This window comes from Pinus tabuliformis, chromosome 6 (genome assembly GCF_031772625.1).
Source record: "Pinus tabuliformis cultivar Carrire ecotype Pingquan chromosome 6, CPIR1, whole genome shotgun sequence".
NCBI lineage: Eukaryota > Viridiplantae > Streptophyta > Pinopsida > Pinales > Pinaceae > Pinus > Pinus tabuliformis.
Genome location: NC_142292.1, coordinates 1,853,216,283 through 1,853,227,746, shown reverse-complemented (window position 1 = coordinate 1,853,227,746; position 11,464 = coordinate 1,853,216,283). Strand labels below are relative to the sequence as shown.

The 11,464-nt window shown below is 41.9% G+C and overlaps 1 non-coding gene across 1 annotated transcript; it reads right to left on the bottom strand.

Annotated features, from left to right (window-relative positions):
* Positions 1-7,540: 7,540 nt before the first annotated feature.
* On the bottom strand, positions 7,541-7,628 carry TRNAS-UGA (transfer RNA serine (anticodon UGA)). Its single transcript has one exon. It is a non-coding gene; the product is annotated as a tRNA-Ser (tRNA).
* Between the last annotated feature and the right edge of the window lie 3,836 nt (positions 7,629-11,464).

The following is an 11,464-nucleotide window of genomic DNA, read 5'->3' as shown; positions in this document are numbered from 1 at the left end:
AAAGTATGAGAGTGAGAAAAATAATATCCTTTTGTCATTTGAAAAGGATTGGTAAACAGGTGAATATGTTTGCCCAAATTCTAATTTTTATTCCAAGTATCAGTTCTATTTCAGAGTGTAATTTTATTTCAAAAAACAAATGTAATATTTTTTCTAATTTATGTAATTTTATGTTCATTATATGTAATAAGTTACTATTCCTAAAGCTGTCAACTCAAAGAACTATGTGCCAACTTCATCCAAGCCAACTCAAATGTGAAGAATGCCAAAACTCCATGCATCATCAACCTGCAAAAAGAAAATCAGAGAGTAAAGGGAAATTAGCAAGCATTTCAAAAAAAAGAAATGAAACATTAGAAAGTGGGTTTTAAAGCTAAAATATCAAATTCATTTGAGTACAAAGGCCTCCCTAGCATCTAACTCAACTCCATTGCCTCTTGTCATTTCTTGAGCAAACCCCAAGAGACCTTTTTTCATAATTCTGGGCAAAAATCAGCAAAACAGAGCAGGCGTTGCGCACTTGCCACGAGCGCTGCGCACTTGCCACAGATGTTGTGCGCTTGTCCAGGAGAACTAAAATTTCCTCCTCAGCTCCACTAAAGTTGCATTCAACCTCCCACAAGTAAGTAAACGTTGAAGACTACATGTTTCTTCCTCCTAAAATCTTTCTCATGGTGTTTCAGAAGTTTGTTGAAGACTTGGTGTTATTTTCACATCTCAACCCTAGTATCTCCCAAAAAAATCCCCTTGCACTCTCAATTCCTGAATTTTAACTCCCCTACACCTTCATTCCCTTTCCCTAAACCCTTTTATCCCAAATACTCTCTAAACCTTTGTATCTAAACCCTAAGTCCTAGGTGCTACAATTACATAGGCCCCAAACCACCTACATTGCAAACAATTTCCCCATCCCAAAAATCTATAATATTAATACCCCATATCCTCCTCCACTACACACATCCCTTCACCCATCTCCTTCACATTGCCCTTCCCCATTCCCTATTCCCAAAGAAAAACCACATTCCAACAACCCTATTCCCTAGGGTTTGATATTAAAACATTATGGTAGAAGAGGAATATAAACCATACAGTGAGGAAGAAGAAACAGAGGTCAAGAAAACACACAAAGGAGGCAATATACTCATATTTGAGCCAACAGATCTCAGGGAACTCTTGGCATCTCCTATGGATGTGACATCCTTCAAATATCTAGGTTGTTATGATTCTTGTGAGCAAGTTCAGGCAGTCCAACACCATCCCATGTTGACTAGGCTCTTCATATCTAAACTCCAAGACAACCAAGTCACTTTAGCAAGTGTCACTTTTACTTTATCTACTGCCATTATATCAGCTACCACCAAAATCCCAAATGTTGGGGAGAAATGGTTTAAACAAGGTGAGTTGGAGAGACATTATCATGAGCCTTTCATAAAACCAAGGTGCGGAAATGAAATAAAGGGATATTTTCCTTTTTCTCACCTACTAGACAGATATGCTCCCATGATGAAAATTATCATGAAATACTTTTAATGTGAAGGTATATTTTCTAGGCTTTGTTCCTATCACATCTGGCTTTTAATGCATTTTACTAGGGTAAAAATGCTCAATATACCCTACTATCTGTTTCAGAGCATTGATAAGATGGCCTATATTATCCAGAAAAGGGAGTATGAACATCAAATGAAGAGTTTCTTTCATCATTCCTGATGAGCCTAGGTATTGTAGCAAGAATGCTGCAACTCCCAGGGCTACCAGCTTTACTTATCAACCCGGGGTTCATACAAACTTGGAGGTGGCTGTGTTATATACACAAGTAGAAGTGAAGGTATTTCCTGTTGTCACTACTCATCTGGAAAGAGACCCCAGGGGTTCCAAGCCAGACTTCTATAGGGTCAGAAGAAGCTTGATTTTGATGGAAGGAGAGCAAACCTAGTCTAGGGGAGAGCTAATCTACTATAGAAATGAATAAAGCAACATGCAAACCTAAATCACCATAACCTAATTAATCATGAAAACAGCTAGACTAAGCAGAATTGCTAAGCAACACTAATCTAATGCTAACTATCTAAGTTGCAGGAGTAAAGCAACAAAACTAGACTAAGGGGTCAGAAATGGAACTAGGCTAAGTCTGTGTATAAGCGGTCAAAGGTCAAAATGGTGAAAAGAGGATGTAATGAGCAATAACGCATGAGGATCGTTGGATCAGGCGGGTAAAGGGTAAATGAACGGTTGAGATCGGATAGTAGGAGGGTACGTAGGAAAATGGGCGGACATGGTGGACTAATAGGATGACGGTTGGGATTATATCGCGGAGGCGATTGACAGATGAACGACGGAGATCGGCCAAGCCAATTGGAGATCGGGTGAAGCGATAGCCGTCGGATCAAGAAATAGATCGACCGTGGAGAGTTCAAGGCGATAAAGTGATTGGGTGATGCGACAGCCGTCAGACCTGGTAGGGCAGATCGACGGTGGAGATTGGAGCGCGAAAAGAAACATGTGGAAATGACGAGTGGGTTTGGAGGGCGGTAAGTTGTATCTCACGCGCCCTCAAAACCATAAGTTCTATTTTGAAAATTCACATGATTAGCCTCCCCGGCCGACACGTAGCATGGGGAAACCGCCCATCTCGCGTGCTCTCAGCCCGATAACGTTTGGACAAAAATCCACACGATATGGCGCGAAGGCCGTCGGATCTAGAAAAACAGATCTACAGTGGAGAGGTGACTGAGCAGGTTGGTGAGCAGGTGCATGATAACCATCAGATCTGACAAGGCAGATCGGTACGGTGGGGATTTAAAAGGCAGAAAGTCAAACGCGAAAAGTAGATTTGAGCAGTGATTGGACGATTTGGCTTGTGAAAGGCGTTTTACCGATAAAATCATTTAAACATGAATGATCAGCTCATGCGCAAGCGTTTCGAGCCGAAGGAGAATGACAGTATGAGTGAGGTCTTAGGCAGAGGGTGAAGGGATAGATGACCAAGAAATGAGTGAATGATCATGAAACGAACCAAGCAACGATATGATGAACCTCGTGATTGCATTAAATGACAAACCCTATGAAAACCAAAACCCTGTGTTTCTGGGTTGCTGCAGGGTTTCTTCCTCACATCATGGTCCCAGAGGGAGGAGGTGAGGCCGAGACACCTGTGAGCATCCTGATGGATCTTTTGTTTGCTAACCTACTGATTTAATGAAAGCATGAATGGAACAAACTGAAACCCAACTACTCTGTTCTACCCTATTGTAATGGAATGCAACTATTCAAGCAAATGAACAGGAAACAAGAAACTAATTAAGTCAATGAGCAGGAAACCAGAAATCTGTGTTGAACCATTGTAATGAAAATGCATCTATTTAACCAAATGAACAATGAAACCATGCATCTATGCTACTGCTGTAACGGAAATGAGTTGCTTAAGTTAATGAACAGAAAGCAGGATTCTATGTTAGAATATAATACAAGAAAGAGGAGCTTTGGCTGCTAGGGTTGGGCCCTAACCCAAGAGCTTCAGCCCTCTGAGTTAACTCAGTGCTGGCTCAAATCAAAACTCATCTTCATTATCAAATAACATTGTATTACATCAAACTGTTACAAGTCAAAAGGTCTGAATACTTGCTAACTGACTGACTGACTATTGGTTAACTGCCTAGCTAACTAATTGACTAAAAAAACTGAGGTCCTAAGCCTCTCTATTTATACATCTGAAGTCTCAACGACTTCCCTCAAAATTAGGGAGGTAAAACTCCCAACTTAATGGTAACTTGTCCTTTCACTTTCACTAGCTCGGCTGCCTTCTAGTAGGGAGGCTGCTTGTACTTCCACTTGCTTGGTTGTCTTTTAGTACTCCTAATTTGGTTGTGTACTTTTAGCTGATGGAGGGATATTCGAATGGATGGGCAGTAAATGAGGAGGATTTACCTCCTGTAATTCCTCTCCCTTGTCCCATTTGAGTTTTTACCAAGGTATTTTACCATAGTTCCTTGCTTTTACCTTTTATCCCTGCATTTCCTTTGATTTTATCCTTTATTTCTGCATTACATGCACATTAGACCACAAAGCAAAATATCCAACTCTAACTCAACTCATAAGTAAAATATAATCAAAAGTATGCAATAAGTTGTGAGAATAGTTGGTTTGACTAAGCTAGGAGGTGAATTAAGGCCAATTAAGGCCCATATAATTACTCAATGATGAGACTCATCATCACCCCCCTACTGAAAGTGTTGCTCATCCTCTGAGCAACTTAGTGGCTCTGGTAATCTCTCTGACATCTCATTCTTTTGTTGTGGTCTTTTCTTCTTGTTTATAGCAACCTGCTTTCCTTTCTTCTTCTTCCCACTGATATTCTCTGATCTTCAAGCTATGTGGCAGTGTTTCATCTCTTTTAGCAGGCATGTATATGATCATTTCTTATCAGCTTAAACATATCCTCAAAATGTGTACTTGCTTTCCCTTGGACAACAGATATATAAGTGTTAGCTGAGGATTACTTGCAATTAGATGCTGATTAGGGCCATGGGGTTTGATTGTTCAGCTACTTCTCTATCCCTGAGGCCACTTAGCTCTTTTGTTTCTTGTTGCTCTTTTTTTTTTCAATGCCTTCTTTCTCTTCTATTTCAGCATCATGTTTCTTTGTGTTCTCCTCATCATGTCCCTGTGTATTAGTTTCTTTTGTATCCATCTCCTCCCCATATAGCTCTGTATCTGCTTTTTGTTGTTTTGTCTCCTCCTTACTGACAGAAGGACTAACATCATAGATGAAGGTTTTGATGTCATCCTCTGCTGGCAAGTCATTGAAGACTGTCCATGTTATAGGGATCCTGAGGTTTTGGGGGGCATAGCCTTTTTAGAGGAAATTGGCCACCTTTTTACTCACAAAGCAACTACCTCTTAACCTTTACAACTTTTGATCAAATGATGTAGATGAGTGAGTGAGTAAGATACTTACCTATGGCCTTATTGCCACGCTGCAGGTGTCAAAGATCAGAGGTGCTATTGATGGCCATTCTTCTTCCTCCTCTGTTGTTTGTTGTGTAGTCATCTTTCTTCCTCCTCTGTTGTCTGCTAATGGTGGCTGTGAGGATGCTGCAATGAATGGACAAAGGGAGTAGGAGTGTGTGTGGATGTAGGGATGATGGTCACAATCTTCACCTGAATTGAAGCGATGAGGTGAAAAACAATGGAACTGATGGAGGGGTACATGGTAAGGAGTGGAGGTGATGAGTACATGTGAGGCAGGGTTCCCAAGGTATCTGCCCTGGGCGTCTCAAAGAAGGTTTTCACCCAATGATCTTATTTTTCTTTCCTTTTTTTTTTCTCGTCCTTGGGCCACCTCAAGGAAGGTTTTCAACCCAAAGATGGGACTCAAGCACCTCATGGAGGTTTTCACCTGAATCCTTATTTTGTTTTTTACTTTCTTTTTCAGTGACCTGATGAGGGTGGAGTTGAAACTTGCTCCACCATCATCACTGTCTTATTGATGCTATCAATGAACTCTTGTTTAGATGAAGGCCTCTTGTATAATTTCAATATGTGTCCATTAACTAGAAATGGAATGGCTTCTTCATTTATAGTCCTGATTCGCATTGAACCATTGTCATGGCATCTTTCCACCACATATGGTCCAAGCCATCTTGTTCTTAGCTTTCCCTTGAAGTCTTTGTACCTTGAATCATACAATAATGCCCAGTCTCCTTCTTGAAATAACTTCTCCTTGATATGTTTGTCATGCCAGATCTTTCTCTGAAGCTTAATTATCTCTATATGGAGGAGGGCCTGCATTCAGAATTCATCTAGGCCATTCAAATGGAACAACCTTTCTTTTTGTGCATGACTAAGATCTAAATCTAGTTGGGCTGCCATCCTCAATGTGTTATATTCAAATTCAATTGACAACAAAGCCTTTTTCCCATAGACCAGCTCATAGGGTGTGAATCCAGTGGTGGTCTTCCATGTTGTATTATAGGCCCAGGTGGCCTCAACTAGTCTCTCAGCCCAGTCCTTTCTGTTGTTGTTCACTACCTTGGTCAGGATGTTCTCCAATGCCCTGTTGGTCACCTCCACTTGCCCATTAGCTTGTGGATGATAAGGAGTGGAGGTCCTATGTTTGATCTTGTGATGCTTGAGCAGTTCTTCAATCATGCTAGAGGTGAACTGGCTGCCTTGATCTATGACTAGTTCTCTAGGGTACCCAAATTTGTAGAATATGTTCTCCCTTAGGAACTCAGCCACCTTTTCTTCTGTTGCTGCCTTGATTGCTTTGGTTTTTGCCCACTTAGTCAGATAATCAGTGCACACAATGATGTTTTGTTTTTTCTTTGAAGGAGGGTTGATAGGCCCAATGAAGTCAATGCCCCACTTGTCAAATGGCTCGAAAGTCACTTGAGGCTGTAGGGGCATTTCATCCCTTGGATTCAGCTTTCCCATCCTCTGGCACCGATCACACTGACTAACATATTTCTTCACATCCTGATGAAGAGTAGGCCAATAATAGCCCGCTTGCAACACCTTGAATGTTGTCCTTTTTGCTACAAAGTGACCTCCACAAGGCCCATCATGACAAGTCAGAAGGATGTCAAAGAGCTCCTCTTCCCTTACACATCTTCTCAAGATTTGATCTGGGCCAAGTTTGAACAGATTGCCCCCAATCCAGGTGAAGGGGCACTTTTCCTGATTATCTTGCTTTTTTCTCTGGAGGGCAGGTTTGGTGGGAACTATGCTAACACCAGATAGTTTGCTATATCAGCAAACCATGGGAAGAGCACTAAAATAACAAACAAAATCTCATCTGGGAACTGATCATCAACCATTCCTTCTTCACTTGCAGGCAGATTCATTTTAGACAGAAAGTTAACAACAACATATTCTTTACCAGGCCTATCAACAATAGTTAAATCAAACTACTACAATAAAAGTAACCATCTGATGATTCTAGCATTTACATCTGGTTTGTTCATTAAATATTTAATTGCAGCATGAACAATATGCACAAATGTCTGATAGCCTGTAATGTAATGCCTAAACTTGTTCAATGAATGCACAACAACCAGGAGTTATTTTCCTGTCACAGTATAGTTTAGTTCAACCTTTGACAGGTTTTTACTGGTAAAGTAGATGGCATAAGGCAATTTCTCTTCTACCTGTCCTAAGGCTACTCCTATGGCTCTATGTGAGGCATCAACATGAACGTGAAAAGGGAGGGCCCAGTTTGGGCCTCTAAGGATTGGTGCAGTGGTTACCTTATCATTTAAAATGTCCAAGGCCTCTTGATGACTCTTCGACCATATAAATTTGAAATCTTTGGCCAATAATCCAAACAAAGGAGAGGCTAGCTTGCTGAAGTCTTTTATGAATCTTCTGTAATATCCAATTAGCCCTAAGAAACTCCTAACATCTCTCTGCTTTTGTGGAGGAGGGACCCTTTGAATGGCTGCTACTTTGTTTGGGTCCACTTGCAGTCCTTGCTGAGATATTGAATGACCTAGCACTCCCTTTTTTTTTATTGGACCGGTAAATGCAATTGTTGAAAAACAAAAGGAGAGAGAGGGATTCGAACCCTCGATAGTTTTTTTATCTATACCGGTTTTCAAGACCGGAGCCATTAACCACTCGGCCATCTCTCCCGAGGACAACTTCTATTCTACCCCTTCGTATAATCCCTGTTTTTTCCCAAAGATAGTTCTCCGCCTACCGTAGTCGCACCATCCGCCAGAATTTGTCCCTTCTTTACACATTCCCCTTGATGAATTTGAGGAATCCCTTCAGTCATTAAGAATTCACATTTTTCTGGACCCAGGGACAGGTTCATCTCAATGCATTTGCATAATACTTTGCCCAAGTTAGTCAGGGCCTCTTGGAAATCACAACCATAAGGTGTAAAATCATCCATGTAGATCTCCACAGCATCATGAACTAATTCAACAAAAATACTTAGGACTACTCTCTAGAAAGTGGCAGGAGCATTACACAAGCCAAAAGGAAGGACTTTATAGGCAAAAGTACCCCATGGATAGGTGAAAGTGGTCTTATCCTGGTCTTCTGGGCAGATTTGGATTTGGTTGTACCCACTGAATCCATCTAGGAAAGAAAATAACTTCTTCCCTGCCAGGCCATGTAACACTTGTTCAATGAAGGGTAAGGGAAAATGATCCTTCTTGGTGGCTTTGTTTAGCTCCTTATAATCGACACAAATCCTCCACCTCCCCTTTTTCTTGGGCACTAAAACTAAAGGAGAGACTCACTCACTGTCAGAGATAGGGTAAATGAACCCTGCATCTACTAGTTTCTGCAATTCTTCTTTGACTGTGTCTTTGAGGGTTGGATTCATTCTCCTTTGTGGTTGCCTAACTGGCTTGCAGCCTTCCTTGATGTATATGTGGTGAGTACACACCGAGGGGTGTACTCCCTTCATTTCCTTGTAGTTCCAAGCAAAGTCTTCTAGGTTCTCCCTTAACAAGTTGCATAGTTGTTCCTCCTCTGAAGTAGAGAGAGATGGATTAATCTTCAAGGTTTTCTCTGGCCCAAATTCTATGGTTTTGACTCAGAGTGGGTTGGAATCGGCCAAGCATAAGTCAATTTGATGATTTTTCAGTGTTTCTTTTACTTCTTCTTCTAGGGGTAATGAACTAGGAGTTGGAATCTGGAGCAGGTGTTCAATTAAATCGTCCTCATCTTGTTGTCCTCCTCCTATGATGGCTTCCAAAGTATACAGTTTGATAGAATAAAGCTCATCTTCTTCCTCCCCCTCCAACCATAAAGGCAAGTCATGTTCCAAGGAGGGTTGAGCAGGAGGGTATAGGACTAATTGTTTGGACATATTCCCATTATTGATGGTCATATTCCCAGCTCTACAGCTAATGTAGGAATCAGCTGTGGCCAACCATGGCCTCCGAAGGATGAGAGGGTAACCAGTTAGCTTAGCCTTAGGCTGGAGAACTAGGAAATTTGCTGGGTACTCCCAGGAATTAATGGAGACCATCACATCCTCCACAATTCCCTCAGGGGTGACTGTGGAACGGTCTGCAAGTTGTAGCATTGTTGTGGTCTTCCTTAATGACCCTTGGAGGTTAAGCTTGAGCATGGTGTCCTTGGTCATCACATTAATGGCAACCCCAAGATCAATCAAAGTGTGTGGGACAATGGTGCCATTGATGTGGACATCGACTACAGGGCTTCCAGGTTTTAAGTATTTTGGACATATTGCCTGCCCCAGCATTAAGTTAGATAACTTCCCAATGACATTAATGGTAGGGGCATCCCTTTTTCTTCTTCCTGGATGCTTAAAGCACTTCTCCTTAATCAATTTATTGTAAATAGGCACATCTTTGATTACCTGGAGAAGGGCAATCTTTACACATAAGTTTTCCAAATCTCCCAAAAGTTCAGTTTCTTCTGGGGTAGGCTGGTGTGGTTGGGCTAATCTTTCAGGAAAGGGTGGATTTGCTTTAAGGTTGCTTTCCTCTCTTTTTTCCTCAACCTCCTTATGTGGAGAGGGAGGTTGGTTATCTGGGAGAATCCTCCCATATCTCAGGTTGATCTCCTGAATTTCAACAGCATAAGTTGGGTATGAAGTCTCTCCACCGTATGTTTGTTGGGCTTGCCTATTGTTTGGGTTTGGATTTGGCTGGGTAGGCATCTGGGGTTGCCTAGGTGGAGCAGAGTGTAGGAGTTGTGGTTGGGTAGGTGATGGAGGCAATAGAGCTGGAACATTGTTGAATTGGGGCCTCCACCCCTCGGGTGGGGGATTCCACTGATATTGTGGCTGACTATAAGGTTGAAATGACTGGTTGGGTGGCTGGGAATGATATTGAGATGCATAGGACCAAGGAGGGGGTGTAGACTAGGAAGGATTGGCAAGGGGTCCCCAAGAAGGTGTAGCTGTGTTTTGGTTGGGTCTGTAATATGCATGAGATGATCCTTACATACCCTACTGGTATGGTCTAGGTCCAGGAGGTCTCCTTTGGTTAATGTAGCAAAGCTACTCAGTGACCCCTTCAGCTCCTTGATATACAGCTTTGAGTCCAGGCAAGGAAGGGCACTTGTCTGTGGAGTGGTTTTCTTCACAGACTGAGCAAATCTCAATACAATTTAATGGGCATTCATTCCTAGGATGCCTTCTGGTGCACCTAGGACAGAAGATGGCCAGGGCTCTCTATGCTTCCTCTTGCTTTCTTCTGATATTCATGGTATCCAATTGTAAGGCAAGGGTTTGCAACATCTCACTTTTGAATTCCTCCAGCATATTTCCAATTTCACCCTTGATGGATGAGTTGGAGGACGATGTACTGGCCATAGGTTGACTACTTCTACCCTTGTTTCTAGCTGCCCTATAATGGTTTCTAAAGACAGTCTTGATGTCCTCATAAGGTAGCTGGTAGATATCTCCTCCTAATAACATATGTAAGGTGTCTAGGATATCATCCCTTACTCCTCTAAGTAGGACCAACTTCAGTGACTCAAGGTCAAGTGTGCACCTGACCCTTTTGTAGTTGAGCTGGAATCTTTCTTCGTAGTCTTCTAGGGATTCATCATGGTCTATGGTCATCCTGAAAATTTCATCTTTAGTGTCCTTTGACCTACAGTAATCCCTATATTTGTTGTTAAAGGCTTGTTGCATCTGAGCCCAAGTTGTTATGCTATCTCCAGGTAAACCCATGAACCAACGCAATGCTGCCTCCTTGAGGGTAGATGGAAACAATTTCAACTTCTGCTCATCATTTGTGTAGTCATAGGTTTGACAGACAACAACAAACTCAAATAGGGAAGTGTCAGGGTCCTCTGTGGTCAAGCCATGGAAATGAGGTAGAGCACAGGGGCTTATGTTCTTCATTTTAGTGTCCCTATTGGTTTCCCTAATGGGGAAGGCACTCCCAAATCTCCCTCTATCTCCTCTGTCATTTAAGTGTTCAACCATTGGTTCAGTAGGAATGGGTTCTTCCTCTTCTTCTTCCCCTATAGGTTCTTCAAATATGTCAGGTTGCTCAACCAAGGGGCTTCCAATTCACCGTCAGTAGAGAAGAAAGCAGGTTGATTGCCAGATGAGGTGGGGGTGTTTGGCAAGAATTTTCTTGAAGTATCCCTAATCATACAAGGCATGAAAGGAACTATTTTTGGGTTTTTGTGATATTTTTCTTGAAAGTTGGGAAGTAATTACAGAAAGGAAAATGCTGATTAAATGAAAAACAGCTAACATAAAGGAAACTACTTGCAGAATGAAATTGCTTAAGGGTCCTATGCCTCACCCTTTTGGGGCTTCTACTTGACCAAGGTAGGCGGAGCATCGGGTTGTTACGGACCTTGCCTACTCATGGCAGAATCAAACTCGGGCCTCTACGTGTTTGGAAGTTCCCAACCTTGACTACTTCTTTATGGAAGGAGCTCGCTCGTGTAGAAATTTTGAATAATTTAACACATATTCACAGAGATTATCCTGATCATACAATTATAAGCGGAACATGTA